The sequence below is a fragment of the Aquila chrysaetos genome, chromosome Z (assembly GCF_900496995.4).
Source record: "Aquila chrysaetos chrysaetos chromosome Z, bAquChr1.4, whole genome shotgun sequence".
Lineage (NCBI taxonomy): Eukaryota > Metazoa > Chordata > Aves > Accipitriformes > Accipitridae > Aquila > Aquila chrysaetos.
The window spans coordinates 78,734,127-78,757,891 of NC_044030.1; the positions used below are offsets into that span (position 1 = coordinate 78,734,127).

At 42.2% G+C, this 23,765-nt stretch overlaps 1 protein-coding gene across 1 annotated transcript in view; it reads right to left on the reverse strand.

The window, feature by feature from the left end:
* Nucleotides 1-932: 932 nt before the first annotated feature.
* Nucleotides 933-23,765, reverse strand: part of CELF4 (CUGBP Elav-like family member 4) — a 716,072-nt gene continuing 693,239 nt past the window's right edge. Inside the window, 1 exon segment of the mRNA XM_030004110.2 lies at nucleotides 933-958. The gene's annotated coding sequence lies outside the window, so the exon portion shown is untranslated.

A 23,765-nucleotide genomic window follows, 5' to 3' on the forward strand; every position in this document is an offset into this window, starting at 1 on the left:
TTTTTTTGCTTTTTTTGTTTTTTTTTTTTTATGTTGTCTAATTTTTTCTATTATATAGGTATTTTAAACTTTCTTTTTTTAAATTCTGTACAACTATTAGGATTTTAAATGGGGAGAGTTAGAAGCATTTACAAACCTTTTTTGTTTTCCTTTTAATATCAACTATCTTTCCTTTCTCTTGTCTATGCCTTTTTATGTATTTGTTTATGTATTTATTTATTTACTTTTTTGCTTTTCATAGATATTCATCTTACCTGCCTTTAACAGCACAATCCTTACCTATTATACAGAAAACCATATGAAAGCTTCATAGACTCTAATTAATGTATAACCAAAGAACCTCCCAAATTATCAAAGAACTATTATCTTGCCGTTTTAAAAGCATTTAAGCATTTTTTTTAATTTTTACATATTTCATATAATCGCTCTCAAAAACTGTTTTAGGAACAGCTCAGAGAAAAGGAAAGAACTTCCATATTTTACATACAGCTACAAGTCTGCGGTAAAAAGTTTTGTCCTTTGGTCCCTATATAGCTAAGGAATGACAGATAAAGATGCTCAGTGACTGTTACCATGGGTCACACATGGTAACCGCATCCTTGGTGGCAAACAGGCACTCCTTTGTCAGTATCCAGGTTTGCATCTCCTGTTTGAAGAAAAGCCGCTGTGGTGATATCAGTGTCTCTTCAGAAATCCTGGTTGATCTTGTTCCTGTTCTGATTTTACTTATGTGTTTGTTTGTTTGTTTTCAAGCGCATGTCCTTCGAAGTCAGCAGATGTGATACTTTTCTTGAAGAAATGTTACAGTCTAAACAATCAAAGAGAGAATAAGTCTGAAGTCTTCAGCTTGATTGATATTTGCTGATATGTCAAAGGTGTAATCCAACAGTTCCCGTTTTTTTTTAATATATATATACTTTTTTTTTTTTTTCTAAATGTGGCCCATTCAGCTGCTGCCCTAAAAAAATGAAGAAGATCATTGCAAATTAAATCAAAAAGGGGAGGGGGAAGTAGGGAAGGTGGGGGGGTATTTGGGACAGGGGGAAAAAAGACCTAAAAAATGAAAATGAAATTAAAACCAAGCCTGTTCTTTTGGGCCCAATCCTGCTCCTGTTGAAAGTAACGGGTGTTTTCTTCTCCCTTCAATTAGGACAGGATGGGGCTTCTGGTCTGGTGTTTTGCTTTTGGAGGCATTGGCTCTGATTCTGCTCCCACTCAACGTCAACAGAAAGATTCCCCTTGACTTCAGTGAGAACCGGATCAAACCCAAAGTGAGCAAGGTAGTCACGATCATGATAGAGAAAAAGACAATTGTTCCTAATAGTAATAATAATAATAATAATAAATCAAAATAATAGTAGGGCATGTCTACATAAATCTATATCATTATGTATGTGCAGATAGCTGCATTTTAATTATTTTTAAGTGCCACTTTACAATGCCAGATCACAATCGTGCTTGGCGGGCTTTTGTAGTGTGAAAGGCATTGAGAAAGAATTGTTCTACATTTTAATGGGGTGCCATCTATGACAGTGTATGAGCTTTCTGTGGAGACATAGCTGCCAATAACATCTACTCCTTTGTGAATGTCAGAAAGTAGGACTTTGAACAGGCAATTTATAGGAGGTTAAATAAAAAAAAAAGACTGTTGGAATAAACTTTTTTTGCAAAAAAAATGTAAAGCTAACATTTCTTAAATAAAAAAGTTATTTAAAAAAAATATAATCATGATCCGACTAGGCTTGACATTTAAGTAGGTTGCTTAATCATTAAGGATTAGCTCTTATCTCTTTCTAGCAAGCAGGTTCTTCTTATACACTCGGTGATTTATTACATCAAGAAACTTAGAAACTGCAAAAGGTCCACTCTGGTGGAAAAGTGTCATGCGGAATATCAATCCATGCTGGCAGGTTTTCACACTGTTGGTTCAACAAACAGCAAACCGTACACAGCAGTCTAAACAATTACAACACCAAAAATAATAATAGAATAAAAAAAATAAAAAACACTTGTCAAGGACCCTTTTTCAGTTGTAAACAAAAAGATGCATTTTGCTTTTTGATCTGGATGGGGTTTTTTCCCACTCAAAACAATCCCTCCCTCCCCCTGAGCAATTAATTTTGGCTGGAGGTGCTGTAATACGGAACCTTAGAATTAGGAATTCTTGAAAAGATATACAATGATGCTTTTCTTGGGGTTGCTTTTTTTGGATTGCTATAGTTTTCAAACTACTGTTACTATCATTACTCTTTTTTGTTTTTGTTTTTGTTTTTGGTTTTTTAATTTTTAGAGAGTGATTTGAAATATCCTAAGGGAAAAAAAAGGTGTCAATTGAAAAAGGCCCCCAATTCTCCAGAAAAAGAAAAAAATCACAAGATTTTCAGTGCAAAAAAATTAACCACACATTTTTTCTCTCTCTCTTTTTTTTTCCAAATTATCTGTAGTTATAACAATCCCATTTTTTCTAAAGAATTAGGAATCCATCTTTTTTTTTTTCCTTCTATGTGACATCTAAAGAAGCATAAAACGTTGACAAGAAATCAAACGACAAATAAAGAAACCACTGCAAGCACCAAAAACAAAACGAAAATGAGCACAGCAAAAAATTGTGGCAGCACAAAGTCAAAAAAGGCACATGTGATCATGACTGGCCAATCATCAACTGATACAACATCCAAGAAAAATGCTTCAATCACGGCACCTGCACGAAACTTGACGGCATGTCATGCAACCAATTCTTAGCTTGTTACATGACGCCATCATGTCACACTTTCAACTTCGAGTTGATTTGAACTTACGGCCTGGGGGACTGTATTCTCCACTTTCATGTCATTACGTGAACTTTTTTCCTAGCTCAGCGCGAGACTGTGGTGGATTTGACTGGCTCTTGGTTGGTTTTGTTGGAATTTGATTGAATGACAAAAGAAGAAAAGATTTTTTTTATATATATATATATTTATATATAGTGTGGAAAAAGGGAAAGGTGGGGAAAGAAGATATATATAAAAATAATAATTTAAAAAAAGTTACAAACACAGCATCAGTCAAAAACATCTAATGGATATACTTGCCATTAAACTATAGAAAATGAAACAAGAAGGAGATCAAAACAAACTAACTGAATGGAAAGAACAGAAAGAAAGGATGAAGAAAAGAAAGGAAGGAAGAAAAAAAAGGATGGAGAAGGCCTAGCCAGAGACACACACATAAAACACACACTTAAATGTAGACACACAGTCAACAGTGAACAGTAACAGAACGTTATGCAGCGGCTGTTGAGGAGAGCATGCACTGAATGAATGAGCGCAGACACAGATCGGTTTGCAAAGTCTGGAAAATAAATACATTCACTGCCAACCAGAATGCTTTCGTTAGCACTGGTCTTTCCTGCACCACCCTCTGCATCCTGGGCTTTGCTGGATGGCTAGCCAAAGTCCTCCGGGAGCCTTTCCATTTCCTCGGATGGACTTCGGAGCCAGTACCACTCTAATTCAATTACATCCCAAGTTTAAAATCATGGGGGGGTAATAAACCAAGAGCTGCTTTGGCTACTGAAAAAGGGAAAGGAAAAGGAAAAGAAAAAGGAAAAGAAAAAGAAAAAGAAAAAGAGAAAAAGAAAAAGAAAAGCAACTATTGCTGGTTGCTGCATGTCCATTTAGCGGTTCACAGGACGGTGGGCTCCGAAACACAGCAATGCTGGTATGGTGTGGGAAGCAGACTTGTAGGAGGACTCAGATGATACGATGGTCCCTAAATCAGCATCATTAAAAGAAGGACATTTACTCCTTTGGCATTTGGCTCTGGCCTGAATTTCAAAAATAATGGAAAAAAAATGAGAGGAAGAGGAAGAGGGAGAGAAGAGAAGAGAGAAGGAGAGAAAGGGAAAGGGAAAGAAGAAGAAAAAAGAAAGAAAAAAGAAAGGAAAAGAAAAAGAGAACGAAAAAGAGAAAGAGAAAGAAAAAGAAAAAGGAAAAGAAAAAGAGAAAGGAAAAGAAAAAGAAAAAGAAGAAGATAAAAGAAACTGCCAGGGGCTGGTTGCTACAATCTCCAGAAACACCTTCCTCCTTTCCTACAAAGGAAAATGTCCCTCTATTTGCCCAGGGAGTTTTGCCTCAGTAAACACCAAAAATCACTACACAGAGCAATACACTTGTCTCAGTCAGCAGCTCTGCACCCTGTTCTTCAGGTATTGCCTTTCTATCCCCTTGGCAGGGCTCATATCTCTCCTCCCAGTCTATTTCTGAAAAGTCACTGCACACGACTCAAATTTCACCTTGTGTTTGAGTGTCACAAGAATATTGTTGACAGTTCTCATCCTGAAGTCATGCATGCTGGCTAGAGAAAATTCTTTCTCTGGCTTTTTTTTTTTTTTTTTTACTGTTTCTATATTTTTTCTGAGCTGAAACATGCTTTCTGGCTACAGTAGTTATGCTCAGCTGACAAGAGACAATGCTGAACTAACCCCCGCATCTGATCGCTGGCTTCAGCTCCACACTTTTCCCACAGTTGGCTGCTGTCTTGGTTGGATCCAACTCCTTCTTGATGGCCTGGCCCCAATGCCCTGCCCTTTGATGAGCTGGAAGCATCAACCTGAGCTTCCTGGAGCTTGAGTGAAGGCAATAGAATGGTACCACGAAGGCAGATGCAGGATCTGGATCTACAGTTATTTCACAAGCCAAGAGGGAGAAAAAAGTCTTTTTGAAGATGGCCCAGGGTAGAGCTGTTGTCACTTGTGTCCCTGGGTAGCCAAGGACAAGTAGTGTCAGTTGTACAGGTCCAGGCTGTGCATGAGGAAGAGGAAAAGGCCTCTAACATCCCTCTTACCCCTCAGGGCTTTCTGGCTATGTCATACCACAAGAAAAAGAGCAGGTGGGGAGGAAGGACAGCTGGCAGCACCACCATAGCAAGACCTGGCTCTTTCCATACCTCAGCTGTGCCAGCAGCATGGGTTAGGCTTTACAAGGAAAAGGGCTAACAGGCTTTGCTCCCCTGAATGGAGCAACGAGGCAGCAGGAATGGGAGAGATCTGGTGCAACAAATAATATCCTGCTCTATCCCTGGGAACAAGAAGCAACACACATCTCCTGTCTGGGGTTGGAGTATGGGATGGCACTGGCTGCAAGGTCAGGGATGGCATCACCGTGGGCAATGTGTATACATGTAGATGCTAGACCCGGGCAACTCCCATGCTGAAGAGAGGTTCTTTGACATAATCTTGTCTGGGGAGAACATTTTCCCTTATGGATGGAGCAGGAAGGACTAGGCTGACCTGCCAGTGACCACTGGCTTTGAAGCAGGTACTACCATCCCTCTGCCTGTCCTCCACACACCCTCAGACACTGTGGATGCAACATACACACACACACACACACAAACATATATATGTACAGGTGAAGGATTAGGACTTGCTGAGGCTAAAAAACCAAAATAAAACAAAACAAACAAACCCAGAAAATGTATTTGCACATGAAAGTCACATGTGGTCATCCTGTCTGCCTAACTTGGGTCTGTATTTCAAGCACCAGATGAAGCTGTCCTTCTAAAGTAGGGTTCTACAACACCTACCTAGTCAGTGGAGAGGAGAAGACCTTTTGATGGTCTTTAGGGACGTATCCTGCCTACACAGCTGATGTACCTGAGTTTAGGCAAGGTTTGTAATAAACAGTAATATATATAGGCCAATTGAGTGAGTTAGGTGAAACAGGCTTTCAAATGCACAATCCCTTTTTCAGATCTTCAACTTGGGCAGACAGACTTTCCCTCTGGAGGGCTACTAAGGCAAATGCCTTTCTCTGTTGACTAGGCAGAGGAGTTAGATACCTATCTTATGAAGACTGCTTCATCAGTGGCATGAAATTGAGAGGCAAGTTAGGCATCTGTGTTAGGCTGGACACCAGCCAAAGTCATCTGTTTAAGAAAAGCAATTCACTTTGCTGGGAACAAGTATAAACTTCGGGTATTGCTGAAGTAAATTTGTGAGTAAAAGTGTTAAGGTTACGAAGACAAGTATATACAACCTAGTTCAGAAGTGATGCCTTGGAGATAAGGAAGGAGCATACTTCCCAAGCAGTTAGGATCTGTGCACAAGGACAGATTATGCAAAGTATCTTTGCTGCAAGTAACACTGACCAAGAACTTGCTCCATTGAGCAAACCATAGCCAAATACATCTGGCAAATGCCAGTATTCCTCCAACCCAGCTTCTTCTTTGAAGCATCTAAGTGGAGCCTGAGACTGTTCTCCTTGAACACTGGATAGAGATAATGGCTTAAAGTCCTAATGATGGGATTCAGGATGCAGACATCTCCATCTGAGCAAATCACTCTAGGCAAGTTTTAGTGGGGACAGACAGTGGTTGTAGGTCCCAATTCACTTGTCCTAAGGGACCGTTCCAGATGAGACTGTGAACCGTGGCCAAAAGGAGCCCATATCTCTCTTGTGGTTATAATGAGGACCTTGAATGACTAGCTGTGCAGGAGATAGTTAGTGTGTAAGTCTATAACACCAGGGGAAATGAATCTCCGTCAAAGCCTTGGTTAGAGCAAACATAACTTTAGTCATGTCCTTGTAACCTGTACTGCCAGAACAGTAGTCCTAATGCTACAAACACCTCTATCACAGGAAAGCTTTTAACAGCAGGTTCTGACCACACTGGAAGGATCAGGTCTGCATTGTGAGAGACATTCATTGCCCATGTTTAAGCCAGAGCAAGATTTACTTCCCCCAGGAGTCTTTGGCTTGGACTTATCCCAGCCAGATATAAGCACTCAGCTTAGGAGTCCATTTACCCTAAACACTGCAATGTCCCTGGAGGTGAAGAGGAACACTGATTCTGCTTAGCCAGGGTGTGAATGGGACTTGAAGGTGTCTCTTTTACTCTCCAAAGACTAGAAAGGAAATCAAAGTCCACTCAGTAAGTTAGGCCAAATAAGCAATCCATGGAAAGCTTCTCTGTGGCTGCTTTTTCCACTCTTTCCACGTAAGTAATTGCATGTGTGGTTAACCCAGAAGAGACACTTAATGACAATCTGTTCATACCTTCCATGCCTATTTTCTATGCACTTGGCCCTGCTAAAGAGCAATGATGTACTTTGCAACTAACTCTAATTTTTCACCTCTTCATCTATGTTTCTTTTGCTCCACATAGGGCTGAGTCATTGTTGAGACCCGACAGCCATAACGTGGGTGTCTGGAGATAGACTAGGCTGTACCGCCAAGACCACTGGATCATTTTCCAAGGATGGATTTAGCAGAGGGACCAAAAAGACAATGCTGAGGCAGCTTTGGTCCCATTTACACCACCAGCCTGCTGGGCAGTTATGGCCTGAATCCAGGTCTGTGCATAGCAGGAAGGATTCAGCCCTGCCTCTTCCTGATGCTAATGGCAAACTGCCCTGGCTTCAATGGGAGAAGGATCGCTACGCTTGCTAGTGTAACAAAATCAAGCTGTTATGTGGAGCAAGATTTGTGTCTATCTGTACAACAAACTTTTGAAAGCAAGAGAAGAAGGACAGGCCTTTCCCAAAGACTTTATGAACTAAGATAGTGCAGATGATATTCTTTAAAAGTACACAGCTCCTATGCTCTGTGACATTCACCATATAGTCTAGGGACTGCTAGGCTTGTGCAGCATCTTGCACATGCCTCTCAGGCCGTCTACCTGCTTTCAGGGTATGAATGTATCTGCTAAGCTTGCAAATACAACCAGCTACGCATGCAAGATTGCTCTGTGTCTTTGCAGGACCACAGAATTGGTCCAACACTGCCTCCATCATAGTGGGCTATGAGGTTGAAGTTCTTCTTCCACTGCATAAATCTACTGCCTCCTATTCCTCATTATTTCTAATGTGTCTTTCCCCCTAGTCCTTCCTAGCCTAGTCTCCATGGATCATCTTCTCTATCCCTTTTTCTGTGGTGTCTAGGAGGCAAAGCACCTCTCCCCAAAGAAACCCAAAGACCATCACTTCTTCCAGCACCAAAGTGTCTACCTCCTGTGCTCACACCTAAGTCTCTGATCATGACTGACCATTGTTCATGTACCCACCACATATGTAGACTTTGTTACCTTTATGCAATACATATTAGTCTCTGTTTACACACAAGCACATGTGTGTGTTTGCAAGCCCATCCAAAACCGCAGTCAGGATCCTGTCTTTCCATCTGCTGGAGCCTGTGTCCAAGCACACCTATAGCAAGGCAGTGGAGATATTTTTCCTATGGGTGACAGATCTTTACAGCTATTGCCTCTGAGGCTGATCAATATTATTAAAATTCCAACCCATGTTTTTATCCCTTGCCTTTCTTCTTGTTTCTATAGCAATTTCTCTCTGTTTTATGCCTCTGGTCCAACCTTCTTCCAATGCTGGATAGCTCTGCTTTCCCTCTGCCTCAGCCCTCCTCTTCACTCTACCCTGATACCAACCTGCACAGATCTCCCCTCCCCTAACTCTGGCCTGGACTGCCCGGCAGAGGTGGAGGAAGGAGGCAGAGTTCTCCAAAATGAGCTCCATCCCTGCAACAACTGCTGCTAACGCTGTCATGGGGAGCCCAAATGTCTTAGTTTGGGAAGGGCAGTGTGGTGAAGGGGACTTTGCATCCATGCTGGGATTAAATGAATCCTGATCATTTACACTAGAAATCAATCCATTTACCTGGACTCTTGGGGTGCTATTTTTAGGAAGAAGAAAAAAAAACAAAGAAAAGAAAAAAAAAGAATGTTTTTTGTCAGATGCTTCAGTTCTAACATCTGAAAGTTAAAAAGGACGCAGATAGTATATATGAATCTTTATATACATGAATATGCACACATACATATCATACATATGTATACGTACAGAGGTACTATATATACATACATATCAACAGAGACAATTACACATATACAGACAGAGAAGCTAATGTGATCTAACAGGGAGATGGGAGTCCAGCATTTTGAATGCTAATGTTTTCTGTGTTTTTTTAACTTTTAAGATACTTCATGACACTGCCTCATTTTTCCCATTTATAAATTAAAGGTGACGATAAAAATTAGCTCTTAAATTGTAATGCCCTTCTTTCAAGTAATTGTATGACTTACTTGCTGTGCAGTGTTGTTAGTAGGATTGCTCTCATTTGACTATGTTACATTAAGAGCTGGTTGAAAAATGACAATTATTTTCCAGGGGAAAATTGTCATTATTTTGGCTTGCTTTCCTGTGAATATTTTAGTTAAAAAAACAAAACAAATCTGGGGTGGGGGAGGTGGCATGAGGAATAGATTAATTTTTGTCTTTTTTTAATCAATCTGAAAACCAGTCCATTTTTAACAGGAATTTAGTGTTTTGAAGGCCAACATTTTTAATCAAGACAGTTTTGTTTTTTGTGCTGTTGGCATTTCTTTTTTAATCTACTAGAATGAAAATTTGCTGTGGAAATATCCAGTTTGGTCAAAATGTCAATTTTTGGTCACCCCCTCCTCCCCCAGCCGGTTTGATGAAAAAATGTCAAGCAGCAATAGCTTTGTCACCTCTGATTTATCTATTTTTCTAGAACCATTAGTCTCAAGCAGTGGATAAAACAGCACCGCAACGGAGTGGCCGCTCCTGGAGAAGCCAGCCCAGATGGTCAGAAAATGTCACTGGTTCCCTGCGCGGTGTTGCCTTTTCTCAGCCTGTCCCTGAGTGGTGGCAGAGGAGTTGGTCACAGCATGATGGAGATCACAGGGTGGTGGAGACAACCCAGAAGAGACGTGGAGGTGTGTGGCAGGAGGAAGGGCTGGGCTGGGCTGGGACAAAGCAGGGATGCAGGGTGTGCTGGTGCAAGAGACAGCTCTGATCTGCCCAGTACCCAGGTTGTGGTAGGGAGCAAGGGGTAAGGGCTGAGCGGTCACAGCCCTGGTCGCCTTCCTCAGCAACATCCAGAATTTACTTGCTCATGCAAACATAGCCATGACTCCCTATTCCTCTCTCAGCTATGTTTTACCAAGAGCTTTGCAGGCAAAGGTCAGTGCAATGAACTCAGGTCATTTTGGGAAGCAGGGTGGTAGTGATAGTAAAAGTCAAATGTATGTTATGTGGCTACTTTTCCAGCAAAGACTGTAGCGTTTCCCACTCCCAATGGCCAGCTCAGTGGGTCCTATGCCCCAAGGAACATTTGTCCTGCCCCATACAGAGTGCTCACTCCTGCTTTTGCTGCTGGTGAACATTAGGTGGGAGAGGAAATTAAGCTGTGTAGTAGCTACCTTTCTGCACATAATGAAAGGTTCTTTATTACAAGGGGGCCTCAAGGAGTTTGCTATCTCCTGAGCATTGTACCAACAGTTTAATTAAAAAAATGTACATGGTTGAGAACCAAGTCTAATTGGGAATCTGTAAGCAAGCCTCTGTGCCCAGTCTCCGCTGGTTCTGCTTTTTTCTCTTTGTAGATTGACTAGAGTTTATAAAAATTCTGATGAACCCAGTGCTTCACACTCCTGTGCTTGTTGCTGAGGGTTAGATAGAGATGCTATGCCCATTCCCCCCTTCCTTTTCCCCACCAGAGAATGGCACCTCCTAGGATGATCTCAAGACCCCTAATCAAGCCCAGGTCATGGATCTCAGCAGGTAGGGTTATGCTGCCTGTGACCTCCAAGCAGGTTGCCTGATAACACCTTACCTGGGGCTCAGGTGCCTGCCACAAGACGTGACAGCTAACAGCTGTCTGCCAGGCTGGGGATGAGGAATCTCATCTGTAATTGCTCACCGGGAGAAGGAAGGAGTGGTGCTTGTGTGGGGTTGCATGCAGGAAAGGAGGACAGCCCAGCTGTCCTCCCACTCCCCCCCAGTGACTCCCCCAAGCCTGCTCCTGTGCCAGTGGCAGGAGGCAGGGCTGGACTCAGGAGCTACCTGGCCTGCCCATAGTTGGGGTGGTGGGGGCACCCTGTGCCCCATGACCATGCACAACTTCCCAAGTGCAGCAAATACTCATCCACGCACATTACTGTCCTGCACGTCAGGACTTGTGCCTTGCAGCATCTCCCACGTTAAGCCTCGCACTTGTGGGTCTGCTTCCTTGTGATATATAATGGGACCGTTCCCCAGGGGTGAGACTTCACCCTTCTTCTCCCAAGCCTGTTCAGCACCTTGCCTAGCCTTTCTACCCCTCTAAATCAGAATGCAGCCAGGAACACATACTCCCAGCTTGCAACACTCAATTACTCCTTCTGATATTTTATTTTTTTTTGCCTGCAGCTTCAAATTACCTTCAAGGTGCACAGGGCAATTAGCTAAAAATATTTCCTGCTTCGTTTTAATTGCACTAAAACTCTAATGTACCTCCAGCAAGGAGCAGTAAGGTGGAAAATGGTGCCCCAAATATTTCAGATTGATTAAAGCCCAGGTTGACTCAATAAGCTTACATAGTTCTATTAATTATTAAATGTTATTAATTTTTTGTTGAAAAAAAAAAAGAAAAAAACCCAACACCTTCCTGAAGCCACATTCTGTATGATGTTTCTGAAACAAGATACATTCACTAAGGACACGATAACTTTCTGAGTTTGAGAGAGACAAGAATTCCTCCATATAGTTGGAGCAGTTTCCATCTGAAGAATTCACAGCTCTTGGCAAATTTTAGTATCTCAGAATTTGATTCTGAAAACACTTATGTATGTGACTTATGTATGTGACTCATTTCACTGCTATAGCTGAGGTATTTATATGGTTCTAATTTAGAACTGGATCACATTTTTGTTCAAAGTCTTTCTTGGTGGAAAATGGTGATCAGTCAAACATTATGATTGCTTAAAAAATAATCAAAACTTTTTGTCTGAGAATTTAAAAAGAAATCCAAAACAAAATGATTTTTTTTGAAAGCACTGAAAATGAGTGTCCTGATTTTTTCATTCACATGATGGCTAGTTCATAAGATTACTTCAACATACTTTGAAAAACTGTCGAAAATAAACCCCAAATTCCATTTGCATCCAGTGAAGAGTCTGATCAGTCTCAGCCCCTTGGGTTTCTGGTTCATTGTCACCTCAGCCAGCCTGTGCTTATGAAGCCTTTCCCCGTGTGCCTGCAGCTGTGCTGGCTGGGACTGCTATCATCACCAACGCCACAGAGCTGAACCCCAAGGCTGGACCCCTTCACCTCTGCCGCTGAGCTTTGCTTTGTAACCCATTTTATTCTAAATCAACTTGCTCACCTTAAATGACTGAGACAGCAGGTCACTGCTGGTCTAGCTGACTTCAAACATGTCAGGAAACTATCACAGAAGCTGTTCAGCTGGCAGTAGTGAGGTGGTGGAGACAATGAGCATCTGGAAATGGAAACCCTGCCAGCTGCTCCTGCAGCAGCTAAAAGCTGAAGTGTGTCTGACCATAAGCTGTAGATGAGTGTCTGACATTCCAGCCTCGTATCCTAGCCCTGTAATTTCATTCCCTAATGCTAATATTAATGGTCTCATTGGTTTGAGACTCAGAAAAATATTGCAGTCATTTGATGTCCCGAAATTTTGTCAAAGGACCTCAAAAGAAATGAAAAAAGGATTAATACCTATACTCATTATTCCTAAGACTATAGGTCTAAATTTGATTTGTTTTATTTTGATTTGTTTTATATTTTTACTACCAACATGACAAAGACATAGTGAAAGGTGCCCATGAATAGACTTCGGCAATGAGAGCTTTCACGGGCCAATGTGCCTAGAGAGGCTATCCCCAGGGGTGCAACTGGTTCTCACCTCTCTTCCCTCTTCTAGTCCTCAGCTCTCAAGTGCACTTGCCAACTTGTGTAGCAGTTAGGGCTTGCATGTTATAGAGATGTGTTTAGGAGGAACGAAGGTGAGACCCAAGAGCTCTTTTCACATGTACCATCAGTGAGATGTCAAATGAGGCTTCTGTGCTGCAGTGAATTCAGCAAGTTTCTCGTACAAATGATAGGCTCATGTTAGCCTAAGCCTTTATGCTCCTCCCTGTGCCTAAGGACTAGGGATTTACCTGAGTGAGGAATGGTGGTGGGGTAAAGGTGGGATTGAATGCATGTCTCACTCACTTCCATGGCTGTGAACGAAGCCTGCTGGTGATGGTGGAGTCTATGGAAAATATCAGAAAGATGCTGCTCATCTCTGCAACTCTATCTCCCTCTCCTGTACTCTGCAGGGCAAGAACATCCTCTGACCAACTCCAGAGCAGCTCTGCAACTGATTCTGACCATCTCCAGAGCAGCTCATGTCTGCAACTGATTTTTACACAATTTCAAGGGAAATTGAAGATGCTCAGCCACTTGCTAAAGGGCAAATTGAGAAGATGAGTCTCTGGAAAAAAAACAACCCAGCCCCTCACTGCTGATGTGCAAGTCCATTCACTTGCTTCCTCTGAAGCCGAAGTCCAGGAAGGCAGGTACTGGCTCCTCCTTCCCCACAGGAATGCAGAAGACAGATTAAAGAGAAAGGGAGAAAAAAAATCATTTCACAGCTAGTCTGCCCCGAACAAGAAAAGGTTCCCGACACCAACAAACTAATCAACGCTGAAAGCTTATGAGGTCAAGGTTTCCCTTCTCCTCCATTATTCTTTTCATTCTTTCTGACTGGCTGGGACTTGAGTGCTGCCCTGGCAAGTCTATAAATACAAAAACCTTTCTTGCCTTCCTCTGGAGCACACCAAAGACCATATGAATACCTGTATGGAGAAGTTAAAACTAAACAAAACCAAAGCAACTCTCAAAAAACAGCTTGTCTAGCCAATCTTCAAGTGCTGACCATAAATTTCTGTAAGTCAGGCCCAGGAAGCTTGTCTCTGCTCAGCGGGAAATGGGAAAGCCAGCTCACCCTCCTAAGAGCAAGCCCTCTGGATTCAGCATTTGGGGTGAAGACTTAGGGCCAGGAATGCTAATGCCAAGCAACCGGCTGAGCTGGCAACGGGGTGTGAGCTGTGCCTGAAGCGGCAACCTGGGACCGTCAGGGTTGAGCTCTGAAAGTCTGAGCTGCCTGGAGCATCTCAGTGTCTGTGTCTCCTCCCCTGTGCCCCGTGAAATGCCGCTGAGCCATCTTGGATGACCATCAGTGCACAGCTGCTAGGACTTTCCCTGACCTGTCCCCCAAGAAGGTCCCAGCCTTTGTACAGTCTTTTCCACTACCACCTATAGAGTGTAAAATGCTCCTGAAGCCGGCTGAGGAGTATTTATAAACCCCCTTGGTATGGAGGGAAAAATGGCAGAAGATCTGGGAATATCTACGACTGCTGCTGCATTGGAAATATCAAAGGTCCCTGTCCTAAGGTGCTGCCCATGCTCTCTGCACTGCAGCACAGGGAACTTGACTCAGAAGTCTTTTCATGACAAAAGCAAGGCTGCTCCCTCCATCTTTCTTGTCCTTGGGCTCTCTGTTGGGCTCTGTGCTCCTCCAGCGCTCTCTTTGGTAGTAAAAGGGGAAAGAAAAATGCCCCGTTTCCTACCAAGGTCTGACAAACAGGAACCATAACTGCAGCATAAGCTTCTCTGATGGATTCTGCCTGAGCAAAATGAAATTAAGATTTCAGCAAACAAGCCCCAATTCCATGGTACCAGTAGGACAAATGACATCTGATAATTGCTAACTCCTTTTGCTTATTCTTTGCTCTGTTCACCCCATCAGTCTCTCCAGATTATATTTTCAGCTGAGTTTAATGAACGCCATTTATTAAACTAACACCAGGGTTCTGCTCTGGCCTCAGACAGATGTGCCTGCTAATATGAATCATTTTGTTCAATTGGATTATTCTGATGGAGAGTGGATCCCCGCCACTCTGAGGAGCACAAACAAATGGGGAACAGCTCGCCTCCAGTTGTGACCAGCCGCTCGCGTTCATGAGGAGGCAGCTCCAGGCTCTGCAAGCAGCTCGGCAGGGTGGTCTCCCTGCCGCTCCCACCAGCCAGCGCTTCTGCTCCTTCCCATTTCCCCGTCACGTACAGAGAGAGCCCAGACCTCAGTGTGGCTCTGAGCCTGCCTTGTCGGTGGGACGTGAGCATCACCACTACCTTTCCTGTGTTTACCAGCTACATGGGCAACAGGATTCACCTTCTCCTTTGTCACGACGAATGGTCCTTATCTGAATACAAAACAGACCCCCCTTAACTGTGCATCCTTCCCTTCCCAGCATGCTGTGTCTGACCTCCTTCACATTGACACCTGAGAAAATGTAGACTACTTATTTGCTATTGATCCTTCTTTACTCTGATCTTCTCCAATTATTTGGGCAAAGGGACAGGGATGATATGCTTTTAAATTCTTGTATTAATCAGAGAAAAGAGATAAAATCCATCTGAAATCTCCCAGACAGAGATCCCCTCGGTCTATCATTTGGGATTTTATTGTTGAAAATTTTGGGTCAATCGCTGTAATATATTGTGTTCAGGCACCAGATATCCATCTATCTGTCTCTCTCAATACAAATCCTACCTTCTGTGAACCATAAAACTCCTAGCAGAGTGACATTACCACTTCTCACATCGACAGAACACACTGAGCACACATAACTTGGGGAAAAATTACAGAGGCAATTTGAAAGATCAGAAGAGAAAAAGCAGATTTCTGTTCCCTGGGCGTAAGTGCCCAAATCCCACAACAAGACTTTAGCTGGCACAAATCATCATCGCTCTGTTAAAGCTTATTTTTTTGCCAGGTGAAGTGCAGGCCCAGCACTTCTCCAGCTACCTATGATCCTCAGGAAAACTCATTCTAGAACATTTCTGAAGGAAGAAATAATTTTCTTTTTAACCTTAAGCAGCACCCCAGAGTTATTTCCAGGAATCACTGGTCAGTACCAGAAGCCAGACTGTCAGGAAGTGGGGCTGTGCTGAAAGAGAAAAGACCCCAAAGCCAACCATGGTGCCAACCTGTGTGCCTTTACTGACAGCACTTTAGCGTGCTCCTCAACAAAGCCATCTACTGAGAAGTTAGTTCCTACATTGAGGTTTAAGCTTAGGAATGCTTCTCCAGGAGCGAGGTATTCCTTTACTCCTGATCAGGATCTGTACACCTTTCTCTAAATTGCATTACACTGGTCTTCCTGGGGAACAGGAAAAAGACCTATGGGAATTCCTGATGGGATTTTTCTCTAACAAGGTCTGCACGGTCTGTACCAAATAATGTCCTTGTAAGCTAAGAGCAGAAGACAGAAAACCCTCAAATAGACCCCTTTCTGAAAGCAGCAAATCTCTTAAGAACTGACATGTAAGAGCCTGGTTTCCTAAAGATGTTGTTGAGCTGCCTGCCTGGCTCCCTTTCCCAGTGCCCAGTCTGCCATGGTGGAGCAATGTGTGCCATGGAAGGAGAATGCACAGACGAAAATAAAGAACATGGAAAGCATTCATTGTCATATGTCATAGGAGATGGGATGCAACCTCTACTGATGAGTGGAGATGCTTCAAGAGAGGAGAAAAAAAGAGAATCTTATCCAGCAAAGACAAATTTGTAGCTGACTGCACAGCCCATGGGTTTCATGGCCCAATCATTTCCAAATCCTTAAAAATCAAAGTAATGAAAACCTATTTTCTTTCAGAACAACTGTTTTTTAAGGCAGATATTGTATTACAGCACTCTATCACGACAGCCAGGGCCCTGGTCCACAGCACATCCAAATCAACCAAAAGATGTCTGTTGGCTTCACGGACTGGGCATTGTATAGCCAGAAATCTCAAAGGTGGACATCTCATTGCTGTGAGGATTTTAAACAGTTACCCTGCTCTGCACAGAATAGGTGCTTCAGACAAAGCAGCTGCTGGATCTGTCCTACACAGGAAAAAGGGGACATCTGAAGAGGCAGGGTGGGAGAATATCTCTGCCAATAATGGGAGAAATCTGCTGTCTAAAGAGGATCACTTGAGTGTGCAACTGCAGCTTTCCAAGAATGCAAGAGGATTTCTTCTGTTGTAAGTCATTGTTGTATAAAGGGATTTTTAAAATAAGCCATAGGGGTTGGTATGGAGGTAGGCGTGTTCATTCCCTAGTCTCCCTACTCTAAAAAGACCAGAGTGGCCAGAATGGTGACATTGCATCTTGCTCTAGAACTGCAAATAATTTAAACATCTCTGCTAGGAGAACATTTAGAGTTAAATAAGTAATAGGGGGCCTGAATCCTTGGCTGCCATAAATCGGTGTCACTTCACTGACTTCAGAGAAGCTGGTAATTGACACTGCCTGAGAACTTCACCTGATCATGTTTGTGGTTAGTACCTTTCCAGACAGAGCATTGAGTTTCCATTTACTGTGCTTCTTGGTTGGGAAATGACTTGACTGCTGTTCTCCTTTCCCCTCCAGCTCAGTCTTCTACCCAATATTTCAAAAAGGTTGGGTGAAGCTTAGCTAAGTGGAAAAATGAACCATTTGAAATAAAAGCTGCCTTTTCTCTAACTGCAGTCACAAGGCAGGATGAAAGACACCTGAGAAACAGGGTTTGCACCGTAAACCTTCAATTCTCTGCTACAGCTGAATCATACACTTCAGAGACCAGAGTTCTGATATTCACTTGTATCTGGCCAAAGTTACCATATCCATGAATTATTCAAATATGCAATTATTGCATTTGATATATCACTGGGTATAACTGTGGGAATGAGAAACAGTGTTCTAGTGCAGCTGATTGTATATGCCTTCCAAACCATAAGGACATCAATTTAAGGTGCTCACATTGATGGAGCACTCTATAACCCCTTATTAAGATTCTTGCCAACTCCTGTAGCGGTTTTGCCCTGCAGAGTAAATTTCATGGAGATTTTTAGCCTCCCTTTTCTTTATACCTACAGTGTAAGTGCCCAACAGTACCCCATACAGCTTAAATTCATGGTTCTGCTGTAGCTTTCAAAGGTCAGTGGCAAAAAGGTCAGATCATTTTCAGGGTACTGATCAATGCTACGCAAGTGACCTGAGTCCTGTGAACCATGTGTGGAGGTGACTTGTAACTTTGACTTTATTGGGAGTTTCCAGTTTCTGGCATTAACCTTCTCTGCTAATTCACTTTTCCTTAGGACCAGAGGGCTGTGCCCTGCCTTTGGCCTATACTGCCCATATCATCTTTATCTGGACAAAAAAGCATGTTCATGGTGCTGATGTTTTCTTTTGACTAAACACACCAGAGACAGATCTATCAGCCTTCAAGCATATGAAGCATAGGACCATCTAAGAAGAACACCTCTTGCCTGAAGTCCTATACCTTTATGGTCTCATATACCGAGCTTCAAACAACTTGCCCTTTGCTCTCTCCCCAAGTACTTGCATTTGCAAATTGATAACATGCCTCTTTCCTGTCCTCTCATTAGTGGGTACTGCTCTCCCCAGTGCCCCAGTATCAAAAGATTTTGCTGACTTGTCACTTATTTGAAGTTCCTGTAGGAGAGTGATCACACTTGTTTTTAATCCTCATCCTGGATTTTCACAAGCCTCTTTCTTTGTGGGTCTTTCTCCTCTCTCATTCTCTTTGTACCTATTTTATTTAGCAGAGGATTGCATTCTATCAGCATTTGCTGCTGCTGGAACAAACATTTTGGCTATGGGTGTCTCCTGTGTTTTTCCATCTCTTTGGCTCTCGTTTCAAATCACGGCTGCTTAAAACATTACCCTTTCCTTTTATTACACTTCCCAGTTTTTCTTGAAGTTGTAGTCCGTCGTGCACTGGCCCAGCAAATGGCTGTGCTGGATGAACCTAATAAATAGGTTCCTTCAAAGGATAATGTTTTCAGGTTACTGCAGCTGCCCATTAACTGACGTAATCAAAGCTCACACGGTGTAGCTCAGAAAGTCTCTAAACCTGACCTACTCAGGTAGTTTGCATAACAAGGTCCATATGAGATGCTATAGTAAACCTGTTGGTCAAGTGGCTGAATATAAATCTATAGCCCTCCAGTCACCCCTGGGGCTTTGGGGGTTTTGCTCTTGGAAGCCTTGAAGGTGGCACAACCATACTAAGCTCTTGGTCTTTTCACAGTAGGGACAACTCAGCAGGCTCTGTGCCGAGTCATTGGGAAAAGTTCTCACAAGCCTCTGAAAGTTTACTTTAGAGCATCAGGACCAACAGCATCACAGTGGAATGAGAAATGGGAGACTGCTTTCATAGCTAGTATTTAATTCTGAAATAATTGCATTATCTAACATTTTGAAAAAAAATGGGGACGTGTTTTAACGAAGAATTCATGCTCTGAACGGAAGGAAAGTGTTATGGTATTGCATTGTGCTGCTCTATCATTCCCATGACAAATAGTGTGGATCTGTTAGTGACCTACATGGACTCATTTAGATGCAAACACAGCAATACTCCTGAAAAGCTGCCCTGCTTTGAGGAGGAACAAGTTCCAAATATTGCTGAATGGAATTCAGTCTCAGAGCAGTAATTACTGATTGTAATTTTGGAGTAAATGCAGTAATTAATTATTGTCGTTTTCCATCAGTGCGTTATATTGTGTGCCAATCTTAGAATAACTACAATAATTAGCAAATGGGATTTTGTATGCTCTAGTATTGAAACTGTGGTTTATAGTACAGACATGAGAATTTTACAATAATAAAGTTATTAGTAATTTAAATGGGCAGAGAGGTTAAAAATGATCAGCCAGAAAAGAAAAGGGTTTCCTTCTCAGTTTTGCAAACACCTTCAGTAGTTCTGTTTCCACCTCCCCCAGTAACATTCAATTCCATTCTCTCATGTACAAGCACAACAGTGCAAGGTTTGGGTTAAAACCACAGTGAGGGACATTTAATTTAATCACAGTTGTCAGTGGAAATTAAAAGCAAAAGTAATCCAAAGAAAAGAAAAAAAATGTTGGCTGAGCTGTTGTTTTTCCAGTACCTAAACAGACTTTCCCAAATGAAGCTGTGCTGATTTTGTTCACACTTTATTCACTCATATTAAAGCTTGTGCTGGAGTACTGTTTTGATGTAATTATACTAGTGCAAATTTCCATAATGTAAGCAAGTCCTAAATGATCTAAGCAATGACTAAAGAAGGGAAATGACAATGTGCAGGAAGAGGAATTGGTTAGCATGATTGTAGGAGGCATAAATACAAGAAATGGGATTAGGACCTGATAAAGGATATTTAGTTCGAATCTCAAGATGAACAGCCTAATAGACAGCAGTGAGATCAATGTAACTGCAGAATAGCCTTTCACTGGAGGGAATAGAAGCCTATCTGAGAGGTATAAGCAACCAAAAATTCAGTAAAAAATACACTTTCATTAGACTTTGCATTGAAGCAATCTGAAATGACAAGAGACAGCCAGAAATTTTCCATTCACATCTTTTTGTTTATAGACATTTGGAATTTTGCTTGTTTGTTTTATTTTTGGCTGGTAATGTCTGTTTACTTTAAAATGAGATGTTTTGGTTTTTTCCTCTTATCAGAGCACAGGAAAAGGAAAATGCAAAGTTTTCCAGTTTGATAACCTATACATTCTAATGAAAAAAAAAAAAAAAATTTCCTCTGGGAAAAAATATCACCTATTCCAGCCAGCTGCAAAAACAAGCATCTCACATCTTCTACAATACACCACACATCAGCACATGTTCAAGAAGCTGTGAAGGAGGACCTGAGCATCTTTTTTTTTGCATTCAAACTTTGGCCTATGTTATTTCCCTTGGCATTTTGGAGAAGCAGGGTGCCTGGACAATGCATTCTTTTGCCACTACTTTTACGAGTACAGCTGAAAAAAAAATCTTACTGTTGACCTTTTTTTTTTTTTCCACTCTTCTGCTTCAATTTCACCTCACTCAGTTTGTCTCACTCACACTCACTTTGTCTCCCTCCTCTGTTTCATGCCAGTCAGTGCTCCAGGTTAGTTGCACCCAAATGGCTCTCCATCTTTAGCTTGAAACAAAACAGCAGAGTATCTATCTGAGGTGGTAGATAACACTTTGCTAATGATCAGTCACTGCAATGAAGCCACAGAAGGGGAATGGACAGGATTTTCACTGCTTTTCTGTACAATGTCTTTTATTGATGATACCAGCTGGATGCTTCTGTGTTGCTCTGTTAAGTCCTTAATACTGGAAGAGCTGTGAATTGTGGGGTTTTCTAGGCAATATTGTCCTGTCATGGCTACTACTGACTTAGCATGGATGGGGCACTGGGGAATGAGCTTCAAAACCCAGTGCAGAGGGCTGGAATCCCACTGGTCACTTCTGGTCCCACAGGAAGGATCAGAGGAGCTCGTCTTTCTGCCTGTCCTAGCAGTCCTCCATGGTGCTGGCCATGCAGAGGGCTCACAATGCACCCCCAGGCACTGCAGCTTCTACCTGCAACTTTGCTGTTTCACAGGATACTTGATGGCGCCTGGGAACGGCCACCCAAGGGAGCTCTGGCTTCTAGGGTGTTTTTTTCTTCATTATTTTGTGCATTTACAATCTGAAAGACACATGAAGTGCCTCTGAATCCTTGCTTTCTAGTCCTCAGGGGGGATTTGTAATAGAATATATTGATTTTGGCAGAGTTGCCTCAAATGATCTTCTTCTCTTATTTTTGCTTTCTCCCTGCCCCCCCCCCTTTTTTTTTTTTGCTACAACCACCTCTTTAATTATAAAAAAAAAAAGAGAACAGAGGCAGCCATTTTAGAAACATTTTGCCATCTGAATTCTTCAGGGCTTTGCTTGCCACAGCTTGTGGGCTTATCTGCCACATCACAGAGACCCTTTCAGTGTTTGACAACAACTTTAGAGCACTTGCAAGGAAAACAAAGGACTTCAAATCACTGTGGCCTAGACTGCTTGTGTCCCAAAAGGGAGATCTATAAGTTTAAAAAAAAGTGCATCCAGAATTAAAATTGAGTGAAGATCTTTCTTGGTTAGGAAAAAACACTCTGGTGGATTACATCAAACTGGGTGCTGCTTGTGTTTCTTGTTGGCAGCTTCTTATTTTTGGAAAGGAGTTCAATGAAACAAAGCTCTTCCTTAGAAAAATCCCAATTAAAAAGTTTCTTGAATATCCTTTTGAAGCACATGAGTAATTGCCCTGATGTCAATATGGTTATGCACATGCTTAAAATTGGAATTAAGGGCCCTGAAGAGCTGTGACCAAAGTAAAACTAGATAGAAACATATAGGAGTTATTGTGTTTTTGTCAGTTAAGGGAGCTGCCTGCTCTCAAGCTTTGCAATAGCTATCTGTGCTGTACCCATGGGCCTAGCTGTCTTCTGTTTTACTGTTTTTTAGGAAACTACTTGTTGCAGTAACAACACTGTCTACTGAGTAGGCAAGTCAGAGAATTCCAGTGGTATTTTGGAGGCTGACTGGAAGTTGCACATCAAACCAGCCATGAGGGTACAATAACTCCGCACTGAGCCAAGAACAACTGACCTATCTCTAAGTAAGGCTTATTACTGAGGGCTTAGCCCTGTGCTGATTGCTATTGCGCAGCCCTGGCTGGAAGCTGACTTGTGGCCATCATGGCTAAAAATCCTCTGTCTGCTTCTAGGGTGCTGGTATGGATGCTTCTGAGCACTGGAAAGCGGATGAGCTGAAGAAAGAGCTGGATCTAACCCCTTCTGAGCTTCCGGGTATCCTTGCTGTCACCAAGTGTCCTCTCCAGTCTAACCTGTCATGGTACGCCCTGTGCTAAATCTGATCCTTCCCTGGGATACACTCCTTCAGTGTCCTGGGAGCACAGGCGCTTGGCCAATTCCTTTTGTTAGGTGCAAAAAACCACACACACAAATTTTTTCGTTGAGAAATCTCTCCTGCTAAAAGGCAGGTACATCTTCAGCTCCTGCAATGGGCTCACCAAGGTGGGAGTCTAGAAGAGAATAAGGACCTCTGAGCTGCATTTACTCCATTTACTCCATTTTGATAGGGACTGTCTGTACCTCAGTAAAGGCTTCTATAAGCAGAGGATGGAAGTGATCTGGTGGTAACAACTGAACTCATTTTGCTGGACAGCAGAGCATTAAAATCAAAGCTAAAGCCAGGAAGGCTAAAGGGCTTCCTTTTTAGATGCAACAATTCCAAGACTGTTCTCCTGCTTTGCAGAAGCAAAGGAAAGAAAAAAAATGCTCTAAGAGAGAGAGATATGGAATTTTATTGCCATTTTACTAGCTGATTCCTTTTTATATAATTTATTGGGGAAAAAAACCCCAAACAACAAATCTTAGTCCTACTGCTGAGTAATCTTTGTATAGGAAACAGGCTGAGACCTCAACATCATCCTGATTGTGAAAAGGTAGAGGCAGAGCACTTCATAATGACCCGTGATAATGAAAACACCGTAGACTCATACCAGTGAATCCTTAACAACACAGGTGTCTACAGCCCTGCACTTTGTTACATGACCATAAGAAACAAGCATATCCTCAGTGACCATAGCTATGCTATGATATAAAGCTACTGCTTGGTGCCAAACTAGGGAGACACTTGTGTTCCTTGATCCCTTTGCAGGTGTTATTGAAAAATCTCCCTGACAAAGACAGTCCCTGCTTTAACAAAATTCATGCATGCATCGCCCACTCTCCCCCAGCAAAACCTGCAGTAAAAAGCCAGTGTGATGAAGAAAAAAGCACTTGGATATGGAAACATATTTTGGTTTCAAGCTTCCAAGGGGCCTTGTCATAAACAAGGAAAAGAAAAGAGGTATTTGAAGAGGGAAAAATGCATTGACAGTTATCTTCATATAGTTACATATAAAGGAGGGTCTAAGTTATGAAGGCTTTATGTTGCATATGCACCTAACATGTTTATTGGAAGGTTTCTTAATATGCTTCATGTTGTCTTCAGTGCAGTACCTCTTTCAAAGACATTTTGATCCCATTTCTTAATTCTCAGTGGAAAGGATACTGCTCTGAAGATTGGAACAAT